The sequence below is a fragment of the Sus scrofa genome, chromosome 1, assembly GCF_054392235.1.
Source record: "Sus scrofa isolate SSC_HxYL_T2T_F1_AM1 chromosome 1, Sscrofa_HxYL_maternal_Yorkshire_Landrace_v2.0, whole genome shotgun sequence".
In the NCBI taxonomy this organism is placed as follows: domain Eukaryota; kingdom Metazoa; phylum Chordata; class Mammalia; order Artiodactyla; family Suidae; genus Sus; species Sus scrofa.
This window is the reverse complement of record NC_139383.1, coordinates 12,051,910-12,069,178: the sequence shown is the minus strand read 5'-3', so window position 1 is coordinate 12,069,178 and position 17,269 is coordinate 12,051,910. Positions and strand designations below refer to the sequence as shown.

General features: G+C 39.0%; 1 protein-coding gene across 11 annotated transcripts in view; it reads left to right on the top strand.

Annotated features, from left to right (window-relative positions):
• The window catches only part of SCAF8 (SR-related CTD associated factor 8), a 233,395-nt gene that overhangs the window by 82,169 nt on the left and 133,957 nt on the right, over positions 1–17,269 (top strand). The window lies entirely within an intron of this gene.

Genomic DNA, 17,269 nt, shown 5'->3' with positions numbered 1-17,269 from the left:
AGTTGGTGGGTTTGAAAACATCAGTTCCTGTGCCAGGAACAACGTGTCCATCATGTGCTTTATCGGCTCTGTGTAACACCATCCAGATCAGCCTCCAAGATAAACCGAGTAGCAGAAAAATTGGGCATTGGTTTCCCAGTGCCCGCCCCACCGCCCACCCCTGCCCCTGCCCCTGCTCTTGCTTTTCATTCATTTGCTATCTGTTTCTCCTTTGGGTTTTACATATATATATATATACACACATATATATATATATAAAACCATTGGTATTTTTTTGTTTCTAATGGAGGCTTTCATTTGGTCCTATGAGTGGTCGTTTTGTTTCCTATTCCAATAAATCATCATTTGCTCTAGCTAAATTTTTGTTAGCTTTGTCAAGGGCCCCCACCCCTACCCCCAGATGCTGGAGTACACCAGCCATTTAAAACTGGGTTGTTTTTGCTTACCTCTGTGAAATAGCATTAAGGTTCATAGCCAAAAATGAAGTCTTTTCTTCTTACAGGTTCTGAAATAGAAATAGTACATTATTTATTTTGTTTTTTGGAAAAGTGAATAAGAGTGGAAATTCAGAGTTTATTTCTAAAGTAATTAATTCCGTTCAATAATTCAGTTTGGTTTCAGATTATTTTCTTGGGGTAGTGGGAAAAACCGTGACAGTAGTACAAGGATTTAATGTTCTAGAAAGATTAGCCTATCTAGAATTTCTCTGAAACTACTTAAGTTATATTTATCATTATTAAAATTAAGTGACATTCACTTGGATTAAGTAGCAATAATAAAAAAAAATGTGGGACTTGTCAGTCTTTTGATCTCAAGCTTTTTATCACTCTTGGACTTTCATGTGCAAACTTGATAACAAAATGTCTACAAGTATTGCACTGGTTTGAAGATTCTGATAGTGAAAGTTACCTAATCAGTTTTCAGCACTGTATGTAGAAACCCCTCTGGGAGATGTGTGACACGCTTAAAAACAGCTGAAAAAAAATGTATAGTTATACTCACTTTATCCTTGTTCTGTAATGTTTGAGTGAAAGAGTATTATTCATCCTCATATGGAATTTCCAATATTGGTATTTATTTTGGTATTTTTTTTTAACAATGGAGGGAGAATTATCTTTGATAAGTTTGACTTAAGACCTATCACAGTTTTGATGCTTTTGATCACAGTACTGCTGTCACTAGAATGCAAGTAGAAGTATGCAAGGAGGAACCTAAATACTTACATAAAATAGTTTGAAGTGTTGCAGGCAGTAATTTACATTAGATGTGAGATCACATAGTGTTTTGATTTGTGATATGATAGAGGAGAGGATGATAGGACTTCCTGTGGTATTAGTAGGTTGCAGCATTAATAGACATTGGTAATTTTTTTTTACATCTTTAAACATTAAACTGGCTTCTCTTCTTAGAATGAGTACATATATTGTACTTTGATTTTTTACATTGTAGATAGAAACTTATTTTAAAGCAAGGTAGTCTATAGCATATCATAGGTGGAAAGTTACTTTATTTCAATTTATAGGGTGGGCAGATACTTAGAACACATTGGAAGATGGAATAATATAAAGTTATTTTTTTAAAACTCTGGAAATGTCTTTACATAATATTTAATTGATACAATTTTTTATTTAAGCTATTATATTCTTACCAGAGCAGTTTCTTTTGTCCTTATAATTTAGTTGCCTTACCAAATTTATTGGCCATTTTTTAGTCATAGAAAATATTACAGTTTTATGGAGTGATACTTAAAAAGTTACCTCTTTTGAAAAAAAAATTTTTTTTTTAAAATAAACACTGGTTTGTCAGGTCTAAAGTGCTCTTGACTGTAAGAAGCACCATTAAATTTTAAAATGCTTCCAATATGACATGCCAGTGATTATATAAGATTTCTAATTCAGAAATGTCAAATGTAAAACATGTTTTAGAATCAAAGAAATGTGATATTCACTCATTACTGGACTATGCGTATAATATATGGCCCCTTACTAGGTGGTTTAGAAACATCTTGAGGTTTGGTCGTTGTTTATGTTTTACACGGGCACGGCATTTAATGAAAAAGGAAATTTTAACATTTGATTAAACACAATTTGGTTAACACCTTATGTGCCTTCATCATTATTATTTGGTGCTATATTAATAAAATGTTTCAAGGGCTTATAATACTCTTTCAAAGAAGAAAATTAACGTTTTTCTCTTTAAGTATTTTACGTAAAGTAGAGGAGGGGAGCAAGTGTATATTCATTTTTAAGATAGGCAAAATAAAATTATTGTAAGTATTCATAAATACTGCCGTGTGGCAGAGAATTGTATCTCCTTAAATGATGATGCTGTGGTTTTTATAGAAAACATTTTTAAACTGTATTTTAAGTTGTAGGCTCTAAAAGTTTTATTTTCCACTTCTGAAGAAGAAGTCAGGTTACTGCACGAGATTTAAAAACAAGATACCTTGCTCCAGCAAAACTTTTTAGAACTAAAATTTAAAATTAGTGGCTCAGGTTGTTTTCTTTTTGGGGGACATGCTGTAAATGGGGGCATGTCTATTGAAAGCTATTTGAAATACGCTTTCTCTGTGGTTCTCAGTCAGGAAATGTGGAACAGTCATCTGTGGAGCTCTTTGAAAACGCGGGGGCATAGTCACCACAGACTTGCTAATACAGAATCTCCTGGGGAGATACATGTTTATATACATACACAAGTACATACTCACGTTCCTTCTACGCACCACCACTTTAGATATATTAAAATATTTAATGTTCCATACCCTTGAGATTTTTTTAAAGTTTTTTTAAAGTAAAATATGTTAGTAATACAAAATGATTGTTAGTGTTTCCATAAAGTATGTAGTTAATTGTGGTAATTGGTATTGGAGGAGGAATAAAAAGAAGTCCATTATCACAGATGTTTCCAATTTAAATACCAATGTAAAAATGAATGATTAGGAGTTCTCATGGCACAGCAGGAGCAAATCTGACTAGGAACCATGAGGTTGCCAGTTCGATCCCTGGCCTCGCTCCGTGGGTTAAGGATCTGGCATTGCCGAGAGCTGTGGTGTAGGTCGCACGTGAGGCTCGCATCTGGCGTTGCTGTGGCTGTGGTGTAGGCTGGCAGCTGTAGCTCCATTTCAACCCATGCCTCAGATGTGGCCCTAGAAAGATAAATAAATGAGAATGATTGTAGCACGAGGGGGATGGAAGGAAGCATTTGAAAGTGTTTTGCAGGAAGTGTTTTCGACTCAAGTGAAACTTTTTATGGAACTTAAAGAAAAATTTACTCGATGATATGTAATTAAATGCTTTAAATATAGAAAGAACCTATTTGGGACAAAATTGCAAGCATGACGTTTATCAGCAACTAGGAGTAGTGTTCCTAGTAGGACTGCTGAGATGTGGGTTGCACATCCAAAACTAATGCAGATCAGTGGTTTATTGTGGCACGAGCTTTGCTGAGACATTTTTCTTCCCCTCTACTTTCCAGGGAGCTCTCCATCTATACATACACCTAGAATTACTGTGCCTTGTTCTGGTCAAGATAGAGAACAAATATCCCTCGTAATTGGGAAAATACCTAGTAGATCCAAGGGGTGGAGTGGGTGCAAATGGGCTGACTTTATATTGCTTAGGAAATGTTAATGCTCAAGGTAATACAATGACCTGTAGGGAAGGAAGCTGAGCGTGTGCTCGTGCACAGAGCCCCGTGGATGGTGGAGGAGGATGCACTTGGGACTTGAGACGTTTCAGCCCTGTTGAGTTTAGTGAGAATTAGAGGAGATTCATGAGCCATGGCATATATGCAGCACTGGGCTGACCTGTGTTATGCGTCCTTCCATCTCCCACCACTGTCACCCCTCACCCCCCAGGCAGCGGTCACTCTTGTATCGCCTTTTTCTGCCTTTCTCAGCGTTCTCATCCTTCTCTTCGTAGCATTCCCACTCCCCTTTTTGACCTGTCATTCCAGGCAGGAACTATCGGTTGAACTTAACTGTTGTCGAAAGCAGTTTGCCACTTCTTTGGTTAGTGATTTCAAAGGTCATTTCCAGCATTTAAATACCTTGAGTCAATGAAAGAAATTTTCTCTTCTGTAAAAGACCAGTTGAGGAAGCAAGAGGAGCAGAGAAGGCTAACAGTATTAGAACAGTTTTTTAAAGAGAGCATGGATTTTTATTGCCTTTGGGTTTTCAAAACTAGCTTTAACATTTCTAGATGTGTGTCTTTGGACAAGTTACTGTACCTCAAATCACCACTTCTTAAAAGCTGACTTTCAGGGCTACTTTTTAAAAAATTATTGATAATATTAGCTAATATTTAGTAGACATGTACTCTGTGGCAAGAACTGGGCTGATTTCATTACCTGCATAGTATAATCCTCACTGACAATCCTGTGAGGTAGTTGTTATTTTAATATCTATGTTACTCAAGAGAAACCTAAGTCACAGATTTAATATCCTGAGGTCTCTCAACTTATAAATATTTGAGGAAAGATTGAAACCTGGGTCTATCAGATCAAAAAATTATCATGTCCCACCTTATAAAGGGCCAGGCGTACATGGCAGTGGCTCACCAACAAGTAGTTCCTCTTCTCTTTCGAAAAAAATTTGTGTAGAAAAATGTAAACTTGAACAGCCAAGGAGGCATGTCCTTACAGGGTAAGGCTGCCGTGAAACACCAAACCTGTGTTTTCATTGTGATAAGTATGCATGGGCCAGTCGTCTTTTCCAATGGCTGAACATTCACTTCAGCTTCATTTTCTTAGATTCTGTTTTCAGGATTTTTTTTCTTCAAGTGATACCATAGCAGAATATTAACTTTCTAAATAACTTGCTGCTTTGGAGGCAGGTTTGTGTTGCATTGGTATTAAATAGGATTTCTTTGTGAAAACACCTTTTCCCACAAGTTCCATAAAATTTCAAAAAACTTTCTTAATCCTTTTAAAGGTTTAATACACTTAAAGCAGAGCCAGTGGTGGCTTTTGCAAATTTATACTTTGGGTTGTAGCCTCGACCACTCCTTTCTAAAATGTGACGTTTAAACATTGTATGCGTGGCCACAACTTCGTTCTCAGTTTTCTTGTGTGTGAAATTCCTATATTAGGAATATTCCGTGTATTGAAATTAATGAAATATGTAAAATTGTCTTTACACATAGTGAGCATTCAGTGTTAGTCTTTATTCACCTCTTGAATGCAAGTAGTCTAAGAGGTTAGCTGTTGTCTTTGGTGGTAGTGGATAATTTGCAGTTGTTTTACTTTTTTTAGAATATATAACCTGAATCTTGACTTTCTTCAGGTTGCTAAACTTAGACTCACATAAGGTTTAATCCACAGCATGTCATGGTGTTGGCCTTTGATCACCTTTCCCAGAGTCTTTGGACAGATGACTCTAAACATTGTGGCCGTATCACTGCCTAATCCATTTATCAGGGGACCGTGCTTATCATGTTTGTGAGTTATACTTCTATTACTACTAATCTTGCCAGAGTTTATTATTTTGCTTATGTTACGGTTATTACATGAAATAAAAAATTCTTGCATTTGAACAATTGCTTTTTAGTGACGTGAGTCTCGTGTTATTACTGAACTCAAATCAGTTTACACATTAGTAAGAATATTAGTAAAATCAGAAGACTTGTATTAAATAAATAATCTTTGAAAGTGTAAAAGATAAATTGTGTAAGAATCGATCTTTCGGAGTTTCCATTGTGGCACAGCAGAAACAATCCTACTAGTATCCATGAGGATGCGGGTTCAATCCCTGGCCTCGATCAATGGGTTGGGGATCCAGCATTGCCATGAGCTGTGGTGTAGGTCGCAGATGCAGCTCAGATCCCACATTCCTCTGGCTGTGGTGTAGGCTTGCAGCTGTGGCTCCGATTCAACCCTGGGAACTTCCATATACTGCAGGTGCAGCTCTAAAAAGCCAAAAAAAAAAAAAAAAAAAATCTTTCCTTTTCAGTAGAGTAGCACTTATATTCTTAGAAGTTCCAAAAAACATATGGTGTCTGACAGCCCTGTGGTCATACTCACAGTAAAGATTTAGAGATTTCTAAGCAGTAAAGGCATCAGGACTTCATTTAGCACAGTGTTTTTTATAAAATTTATTTAATAATATTTGAATTACAGTCCTCTGTTTTTGTCATATTTCTGAATTGTTGGTGAAATAGTCTATGACTGTATGTTAAAATGCATTCTCATTACAGGGAGACAGAGGGGTTTGGGAGTGAGAGAAAAATTTTAACCTCTGAGTCATGGGCATTCTATATAATTATCTTCAGAAATAAACTGGTAGGATTTATTTTCCCTTCTTTACAAGTAGACAAACTCAAGTCCATGATCACACAGCTTTTGATTTGCATAGGTATTTGAACCCAGGTTTTGCTGACTTCACAGCTATGCTTTACTTTAAAAGATGTTCTTTTGGACTGGTAGATTTTAATTTTAATGTATGGTCTGTATAATTAATTTCATAGAGCTGTGCTAACAATATACAAGAAAATGGGTGGCTTAGAACAACAGAAACTCAATCTCTCATGGTTCCAGAGGCTAGAAATCTGATCAGGGTTTGACAGGACCGTGCTCTCTCCGAAAGCTCTAGAAGAGAATCCTTCCTTGCCGCTTGCAAACCCAAACCCCTGGAAGTTCTCAGCAGTCCTTGGTGTTCTTGGCTTGGAGTCCAGTCTCTGCGTCTGTTGCGTGGCCGTCTTCCATATTGTGTCTTCACGTCACCTTCCTTCTAGGCATGTCTGTGCCTGAATTTTCTTCTTAAAAGGACACCAGTTACATTGTGTTAGGGGCCCACCCTATCCTAGCATGACCTCATCCTAACTATATTTACATTGACCCTGTTTCTAAATAAAGTCACATTCTGGGGTACTAGAAGTTGGGACTTCAGCATACATTTTTAGAGGACACCTTTCATAACAGCCTGTGGCTGAATCCTGTAACTATTTAAGATCTAAATAAATAGACCTTGAACAGTTTAAAACACACATACTGTTGCAAAGCTAGTCACATTTTATAGTGATGAAACATGTCTTTATAGAATCTCATTTATAAATCACTTTGGGTGTTAAATTTAAAACCCTCACACAAGAATTCCCATTGTGGCTCAGTGGGTTAAGAACCCAACTAGTATCCATGAGAATGCAGGTTTAATCCCTGGCCTCACCCCTCTGGCACTGTGGTGTAGGACTGCAATTGCAGCTCTGGTTCTGCCCCTTGCCTGGGGACTTGATACATAGCAGGTGCAGCCCTTAAAAAAATAAAAAAAATTTTTAAAAAAGAAAAGGAAACCCTGAGTGTCTGTTGTGGCTCGGTGGTTAACGAACCTGACTAGCATCCATGAGGATGCGAGTTTGATCCCTGACCTCCTCAGTGGGTTAAGGATCCGGCATTGCCTCGAGCTGTGGTGTAGGTCACAGACATGGCTTGGATCCCGTGTTACCTTGGCTGTGGTGTAGGCCAGCAGCTGCAGCTCCGATTTGACCCCTAGCCTGGGAACCTCCATATGCCGTGGGCATGGCCCTAAAAAGACAAAAGAGAAAACAAAAACAAAAAACCCTTCACACAAGTATTGCAAATCGTTAAGCACAGTAGCCACTGCCTAACTTTTTAGATGAATTTGTAATACCCATACTTTTATGTTTCCTTAGTAATACTTGAACTAAAGAAATTAGCAAAGAAAATTCACTAATACTACCATTATATAGCAAAGACTATTTGCTGCACATTATTATGGTATTTTTTAAAATGCTGACTTAAATGGTTTAGTAAAGAAGTAAAGTTTCTTAGATTTCATTAAATATAGCTACACTGAAAATATGCAGTGTCTTTCCACTTTGTTTCTTTTTTATAATAGCATTTTTTGTCTGCTCATAAAAATTCCATATTAATGAGCAAGTGATAGGACTATCATTTTTCTAATTCAGTCATTTATTAGAAATAGATTTTTCATTTACCTAATGAATGATTTGTTCACCGTTTTTATCTGGAAGTATAATCTTGTGTGTGTGTGTGTGTGTGTGTCTTTTTGCCTTTTCTAGGGCTGCTCCTGCAGCATATGGAGGTTCCCAGGCTAGGGGTCCAATCAGAGCCATAGCCACTAGCCTACACCAGAGCCACAGTAACGTAGGATCTGAGCCGAGTCTGCAACCTACACCACAGCTCACGGCAACGCTGGATCCTGAACCCACTGAGCAAGGCCAGGGATCGAACCTGCAACCTCATGATTCCTAGTCAGATTCGTTAACCACTGTGCCACAACAGGAACTCCTGGAAGTATAATCTTAACATATTTCTATTTTTTCAAACAAAATCTTTGAGTAAGAAATGGCTTTATAGGAGTTTCCGTTGTGGCTCAGTGGTTAAGGAATCCGACTAGGAACCATGAGGTTGCGGGTTTGATCCCAGGCTACACTTAGTGGGTTAAGGATTTGGTGTTGCCGTGAGCTGTGGTGTAGGTCGAAGATGTGGCTCCAGTCCCGTTTGCTGTGGCTCTGGCATAGGGTGGCGGCTACACCTCCGATTGGACCCCTAGCCTGGGAACCTCCATATGTTGCGGGTGCAGCCCTAGAAAATATGAAAAAAGACCAAAAAAAAAAAAAATTAATGGCTTTGTAGCTGACTGAGCCTAAGTTATAGGAATATGTAGGTCTTTACTAAATAGGTATGTTTGACGAGGTCCCCTTATAACTTATAGAAATGGAGAGTTCTCCTGATTTCCATTTCCATTAGGCACTTAGAACACTGCCTGGCATGGCGAGTACATGGTTGTTCACTGTTGTTCTAACTGTCTGTCATGGCTTATAGAGGGGCGTTGCAAATCAGTGTTGTATATTAATTGCAAATAATTAAGGGATAATTTTTGCAGATTCGAATATTGCAACCCCACATCAGAGCATAGGTAACTCTTTTACCTCCAAAACCTGCTCAGTTCTAGCTATATTTGTGTTTCTGGTCCTCAGTAGCAGTCTTTAAACACAGCTGATTGATTAAGGCTTGTGGCAAGCATCCTGCTGGCCCAACTGGCTTGTCTGTCACGGAGAGATGGCTGTGATCTCATTTTAGGAAGAACAATGAGAAAGCTTCCTTCCCTTTCGGTTAATTGTCTAAATATGTCCAGATAGTAACAATTTAGTGACTAAAAATAGAATTCCTGATTTTGTGATTCAGTGAAGTAGGGACCTCAAGTTTTTAGAGTAGGTGTTTTTCCATGGGATATGAAAAAACACTGATTCAATTGAAATGACAGATTCACACTTTTCTCATGAATATATTCATACTAAAAAAAATAACTGAAACGAATTCCTTTATAAAATTGTGTCTGACTTAATCCATTGTATGGAAAACCACATTTAGAAAAGTGATTTAAAAAATTTTTATTAGCCTTCCCTGTCTGATACTGATAATTTGCAAAGCATGTTTAGAGCTATTTTATCCCAAATTGAGTCTGTCAAATAAAATTTGAAATCACAAAAGAGATCTATTTGAGAGGGAGAAGTGAAATTATTCAGTAACTGTCCCGTCCGGAATCTATAGTCATTCATAGTGAGTTCAGGAAGGCATAGGAGGGAGCACGGTTCCACTGGAATTTATAAAATGCCACAATAACTATAGTTTTATCTGTACTTTCAGATGTAGAAGAGTAATTGGATTTCTCATCTGAGCCTTTAAAAAAAGTAATAGCTGGACTCGTAGGGGATAATGTAACAGTTGTTACCTTGATAGAGGAAGTTCAATTTGGAATGGGGCGGTCCCTTCAGCTGTGTTTCAGCTGTGGACCTCTTTGCCACATGGAATAGATGTTGAACTTTAAATGGAGAGCTCTAAGTACAAAATGTACCTGTCCCCACATTCACAGTTCAGAGCCTTTGCTTTAATTTGAACTATGTGCTTCAAGTTTTTTCATAACATGACTTTTATACTCTGGGCAAATAAAACCAGCAGTGTACCTTTTAATCCATGGCAGAAGCATGATTTCTAAATTAACATCCGTTTTCAAAGGGCTCCCCTCCCATTAGCAGCATTTTCATTTAATAGCGAAAGTGGGGAATGTGGGAATGTTTATGAATGAAAGAAAAATTCTGATGGACAATTCACCGGAGAAAACTATGGGAATAAAGCCACTAACTTTTGGATCTCGTGGGCTTCTGGCTAGTGATTGTCCTGGCTATCCAAGGGTGTGGCCTTGATGCTTTTCTCAAGCACTGAACATCAAATGGAAACGATTTTAAGAGGATACATAGGAATAATATAACCAGGTCTTGAAAACCGCCACGGTACCAAGTCCAGAGAATTGAATGGGGCTGACATTTCGTGATTAGTTATTGAGTCCTTTCAAGGTGTGATTTTTCTCAGTTTTTCCAAAGAAAGACTTTGCTACTTTTCCCTTTGTTCTTGGCAGTTCAGACAGCTCTCCACCCTTTTCTGTAGTTCCAAGTGGCTGGTGGTCTTGCGAAAGAAGAACGTGACTATCAACTATTGCCTTTTTTTGGATGTGTCATCAAATATCTATTCAGGCATCTTAAAGCTCCTGTTCTGTCTGGAAGAGGTTGAGCCAGGATGATTTTTTAATGGTGAATATTTTTTCTGTTGCTCAGTGAGTAGTCAGACTTTGCTTTTGTTTCTCTCTTGACTGCTTCCATTTTTAATACTTTAAAATGGTTTCTAATCTAATACAGCTTATAATTGAAATGTGTGTCTATACGCATTTCTATACATACATGCCCACGTGGATATCAGCCCCTTAAAGAACCTTCAGCAAGCCTTGTAGATTTTTTTTTAAATCTTTTTATGATGGTACTTGAATATTTTCTCAGGAATTAGACAACTTCAGGCCAATATCTTTTTTTTCTCTGCCTTGAGTCTCACAAGTGTGTTTCAAACTTGGAGTTCTTAGGAATTGGATCTTTAAAGTCTGACTTATTCTTATTGATAGGATCACCTCCATCCTCATTAAAAAAAAACGACTCCTTTAAATCCCCCAGAAAGTCCCCCGGAAATTAATGCTAATGTATACTCGGTACTAAATGTATTCTCAGAGAAAGTGAGCATGAGAGCTGCCTTTAATTTTTAAAGTAACGATATTTCTGAGAACTGGCTGAGAAAAACGGTAGTAGCTTTAAGTGATGGTCGGAGTCATGACTCTCCTTCTGATTTACTGTAGCCTGATAGTACTCTCTACGGTCACTATCCAGTGCTCTCAACAGCGTCTGTACCATGATTCACTTTGTGGATTTTCTTGCTTCAGACCAGCTAGTTGCAAAGATGCCAGAACGTATTGAGGCTGAATTAGACTTCAGAGAGAAGACGAGATGTGAGATGAGTGTGAGGGATACAGCAGCAGGCAGGCATGTGCCCCTTTTTGGCCTTGGGCTGTTTTATACTCAGTGTTCAATCAAAAAGAAACCTTTTATTTTTCGCTTTTGTGATTTCTTTTTAAAAGACTGTTTTATGGGCGTACTGTTGGATGTTCTGATTTGTGAACCACTATTCTAAACTCCTTTTCATCAAACTGCCACATTCAAAGTAAACTTCATTCGTTATTTCGTTGAGCTGTTGTGCATAGGATTGACTTGATAAGAATAAAGATATGTTTAGCTCATCTGGTATTTAGCGTGCATATTTGAAATGCCAAGCAGTAGACCTCTTGAGATGACAAACAAAAAACCCAGATGTTCCTATGGTTTTGGAATTGAGCCCAGGAAGGAAAACCTCATGGGTGCTCCTGCTCTGACAGCCTGATGTACACCCTTGGGCCCTCTCACAACGTAATCCTGGTAAATGAGAATTAATAGCGTTCTCAGAGCATTTGTGCCCCCGTGATTGTTGCAGTGATTTTCTGCTCCCCAAGCATTACGTAGTCTGGAATTCACTTCTGTAACAGGACTGCTGAGGCCCTAACACCCATCTTGCTTCTGGCTCTCTCATAGTCTTCTGGTTGTACGGCATTCGTCTGTCACTTCAAATCTTTGAAGCCTTTGGCGAAGGAGGCGGGGGTGGACACTCACACATTTTAGGGTGCCTTTTTTCCTCTAACTTGCACGATAGAAAGAACCCTGGTCTGGGGCGAGTTAGCACTGTAATAGCCATCAGTAACAAAATTTGTCATCTTGTCTCAGCACTCTAATTTGTATCTAGAGCAAGGTTAAAAAGTATGAAGGGTGAGCCAGCATTTTCCTCCCTCCCACAAAAGATGCATATACTTTAATCCTACAGCTAGGACGCCTACCATTTATCTATCCAGGGACTGCTAAGCTACGCATTTTCTACATTTCTTTAGGCGACCACTAGTAGTCACAGTTACTAGCATTAGAACTGAAACTTGTGGAGTTCCTGTCATGGCACCGCGGAAACGAAACCGACTAAGAACCATGAGGTTTCGGGTTCGATCCCTGGCCTTGCTCAGTGGGTTCAGGATCCAGCGTTGCCCTGAGCTGTGGTGTAGGTCGCAGACGCTGCTCGGATCTGGCGTTGCTGTGGCTGTGGTGTAGGCCCACAGCTGTAGCTCCAATTCGACCCCTAGCCTGGGAACTTCATATGCCACAGGTGCGGCCCTAAAATGGCAAAAAAAAAAAAAAAAAAAAAAAACCAACCAAACTTCATTCTGACCCTGAAGCATTTTACCATTAAAAATTGCATGCCTTTCTTAAATAGTTGGCCCATCGTTCTTCTCTCAGTTTGCAGCATAGAGTTTTCTAGTTGTTAAGGTGACGTTCCATGATGTTACTTTCTGTTGATTAACGCCGTTCAGATATTATTCTGTCTGTGCCCTACTTGCCTTGAGGTGCAGTCACGTCTTGCATAATTCAGTCAATTAAGAGGTCTGTTCCTGAATTATTTTAAGTATTCTAATACAAAAATAGTAACGTAGGAGTTCCCATTGTGGTTTAGCAGGTTAAGAACCCACTAGTCTCTGTGAGGATGTGGATTCAATTCCTGGCCTAGCTCAGTGGGCTAAGGATCCAGCATTTTTGTGACTGTGGCATGGCATAAGCCAGCAGCTGCAGTTCCAATTCAGCCCCTAGTCCAGGAACTTTCATATGCCGCGGGTATGGCCATTAAAAAAAAAAAATAGTAATATAGTAAGATTATTTATTGACTTAATTTTATAGATGTTATAATGCACTAAATTATGTTAAGACCTGGATTTCCCATCATGGCTCAGTGGTTAACGAATCCAATTAGGATCCATGAGGATGCAGGTTCGATCCCTGGCCTTGCTCAGTGGGTCAGGGATCTGGCATTGCTGTGGCTGTGGCATAGGCTGGCAGCTGTAGCTCCTATTTGACCCCTAGCCTGGGAACTTCCATATACTGCAGGTGTGGCCCTAAAAAAAACATATGCATATATGTTATGACCTTACTTTCAGCTCTTTAGGGAAAGGAATCCTTAATGAAGATGTTAAAATTGGATAAGGAGTTCCCGTCATGGCGCAGTGGTTAATGAATCTGACTAGGAACCATGAGGTTGCAAGTTCGATCCCTGGCCTTGCTCAGTGGGTTAAGGATCTGGCGTTGCCGTGAGCTGTGGTATGGGTTACAGACACGGCTTGGATCTGGTGTTGCTGTGGCTGTGGCGTAGGCCGGCGGCTACAGTTCCGATTAGAACCCCTAGCCTGGGAACCTCCTTGTGCCTCAGGAGCAGCCCCAGAAAAGGCAAAAAGACAAAAATAAATAAATGAATTAATTAAATAAAATTGAATAATTATGGCTTCAGTCATTTGTTTTAAGTTTTCTTTAACCTTGTCAATAAAATTGTTTTAAGTAATTATTACAAACATGCTAGGGTATGACCTTTGAATCCAGTTAATTTTTGTTTCAAATATTAAAACTTTTTTTTTTTTAATTTTAAGGGGACACTTTTTAAAAAAATTAAAGTACAATGATGGAGGAAATTTTATAAAGAAATAATTGAAAAGAACTCAGAAGAAGAGAATGGAATTAAGACTAGAATACTTGCATTATTTCCCAAAAGAAATAAAGCCAGTGAGAGGCCAATACAGATTGAGGGAAAAAAAACAAGCATTGGTTAGCACCTTAAATATACCCAGATTTCTTTTTGAAATTAAAAAACATAAGTTTTATATCAACCTTTCATGTTTATGTTATCCCAAGTATATTAAAATAAAATATTTTAGGATTTTGAGTCATGGAAATCAATGCTTATGGCTTTGCAGACTTTTTAGTATTGAGCACCCTCAAAGATTGGGTCTGTTTTGTTTATATTAAGTAAAATTAAAAGTCTCAGAAGTTTTGTCCACTTTTGGAACTTGGCTGAACTCACTGAATTGCCTAGTGAGATTTTATTTGCTTAATGTTGGCTTCAAAGCAATTTGATTTAGTAACTTGTAGCAATATAGACAACAGAGTTGTTTTTCTGTCAGTAACTTCAAAAGTGAGCCACTTATTGAAATCCTTAGATTTGTTAACTACAATTGAGTTACTTACATCTAGGTTGTTCTTTAACTGTATACTTACATTCCTTTTCTCAATTCTTATACCTCCTAGTATGTTTCCACATCACGTGCACTTGTGGAGAGGAATAGAGACACCTAACAGCTTTAGGGATAACCTGATGGTGGTACCAACATGTTTGCCTTCAGAACATTTTAGATATAAACCTGCATCCCATTTTGTAGTCAGGTTTGGGGCAAAATGCATGGGCTTTTCTTAATGATAATGCCCATTACCAGAGCTCATCATATTAGAGGCCTCAAGTGTATGGATCCTGTTGCAATTAGAAATACACTTGAGGGAGTTCCCACTGTGGCTCGTCGAGTTAAGGGCCTGATGTAGTCTCCATGAGGATGCGGGTTTGATCCCTGGCCTTGCTTGGTGGGTTAAGGATCTGGCATTGCCGCAAGATGCTGCAGCGGTCACAGATGAGACTCAGATCCAGTGTGGCTGTGGCTGTGGCATGGGCTGGCAGCTGCAGCTCTGATTCATCCCCTAGCCTGGAAATTTCCATATGCTGTGGGTGCAGCTGTAAAAAGAGAAAGACAAACAGAAATTTGGTTGAATGATGTTCCCACTTTAGAATATGGAATTTCAGCTTCATTTTTTTTTTTTTTTTTTTTTGTCTTTTGGTCTGTACATGTAGCAGATCTGAAACTGAATCCAAGTTGAATTTTCTTTCTTTGAAAGAGAAGTAACACATCCCAAGTGCTTATCACTCAGTATTCAGACTAACTTCAGAGAGCTGTGGAACCGAAGCGAGTCCCGTGTAGGTCGTGAGTCTAATTAACCACAGGGAAATTATAGCTGGCAAGCCGTCATTATAGCCTCTCTCCGGCAGAAAAGTCAGACTTAGGAACATGTGCTTATGCTGAGGTTTACTTTAGCAAGGATGAGCATCTTTGCCTATCATGTCTGGAATTAATTGTTTGAACATATTTTACTGTGTTAGGTCTTTGTGTTGAGATGCATTCCATCTCTCGAGGAAGATCTGCTAAACGCACATCCACTTCTGTTAGCTGCCCATGGAAGTGCCTCCGTAAGTTTATGGATCCCAGAAAAGGGAAAGAGAAACTTTTCTAGGGCAAAGTTCCTTATTTCTCAAGTCCATATTTTGGGGAGATTTTTAAAGTGAGATAAATGTCTTTGTAAATCACTTTCCTTGGAAATGAAGTTGACAAACGCCAGAGGTATTACATCTGGCCGCTCTTCACTGGTATAAGGGCAACTGCTGTTGTGAACAAGTATATTTTCAACATTTTTCGAAATGATAAGGTTAAAACATAAACCAGATTTTCAAGTTGGGACGACTGTACGTAGAAGAGAAGTTTAAATGAGAGAGCTAGTTAGAACAGATTCTGACCCGTCACTGTGTAAGTGCACAGTAATAAAGCTTTGGGACCCAGATATTAAATGTTTTTCTCTACATAGTTGAACACAAATATGAATATGGACTAATAGCCACATATGCAGCATATGAAAGTTAATGACAGCTTTTCAAAGATCATGCATAATTTAAAATACTAGATCGTTTTGCTCGTGTGTCTTAAGGTAAAAAAGTATTGGTTGTAATGGAGAGGATTGGGAAAATGAAACATAGACGACTTCCTGTGGAAGACTACAAAATTTTGATAAAATTGTATATTCTGAAAAAAAGATCAATTCAGTTTTTACCCCTAAATCTCTGCTCTGGTAAACACCAAGAGGTCTCTTCTCAGAGCCAGGACACTTCTCAGAATGAATCACTTCCCTAAATTTTTAAGAATATTTTGATAGGAGTTCCCGTCGTGGCGCAGTGGTTAACGAATCCGACTAGGAACCATGAGGTTGCGGGTTCGATCCCTGCCCTTGCTCAGTGGGTTAACGATCCGGCGTTGCCGTGAGCTGTGGTGTAGGTTGCAGACGTGGCTCGGATCCCGCGTTGCTGTGGCTCTGGCGTAGGCCGGTGGCTACAGCTCCGATTGCACCCCTAGCCTGGGAACCTCCATATGCCGCGGGAGCGGCCCTAGAAATAGCAAAAAGACCAAAAAAAAAAAAAAGAATATTTTGATAAAGATCCTTTGGTGCCTTCTTCAAGGTCAGGTCCTTTTGTGTACTATTTTTTGGAGCATCCATAAAGGGAAATAGACTTACTTCTTAGGCCCAGGAGAGGAAAAACTATTTCTGATACCCAGACGATTTTGTTTCCCTACTTCTGTGCCTCTCCCATTCTCTACAAAATGATTTCAAAATGTTTTCACCCATCACAAACATATGTTGTTCTCCCCTCTGAGCGGAGCACCTTCCGCTCTTCTCACGGTACAGCTGGTGGATGGGAACCACTTCGTTTCAGTAACGAGCTTTCTTAAAATTATTTGGTCTGTGCCTCTAGACCAGTGGTTCTGAACCAGGGAGGGTTTGTTCCCTCCTTCCCCTGGGGACATTCAGCAATGTCTGGAGACATTTTTTGTTATGATAGCAGGGATAGAGTTGGTCGTCCTACTGCTATTCAGTATTAGGGGCAGGGAGGCTGCTAGAAATTCTGCCGTGCAGAGGGCAGCCCCCTCCATTGATAACAGAGAATTCTCCTTCCAAACTCAGAAATGCTGGATCTGAGAAACCTGCTCTCTAGTCTTAGGAGGAAGTGTCACTCTGTGGGTCCAAAGCTAATTTCTTGGTATTCTCTTCATCCTGTTTTCCTTAGGACACTGCTTCATCAAATAGCATCTTTTCCCTGTATTTTTAAACTTTCTCTCTTCATTGAGCCCAGGTCTTCCTGTTACTGTGCTCAAGTCTTTCACACTTGCAAAAACTAGCCCTTGACTTTCTGTCCTTTTCCAGTTACC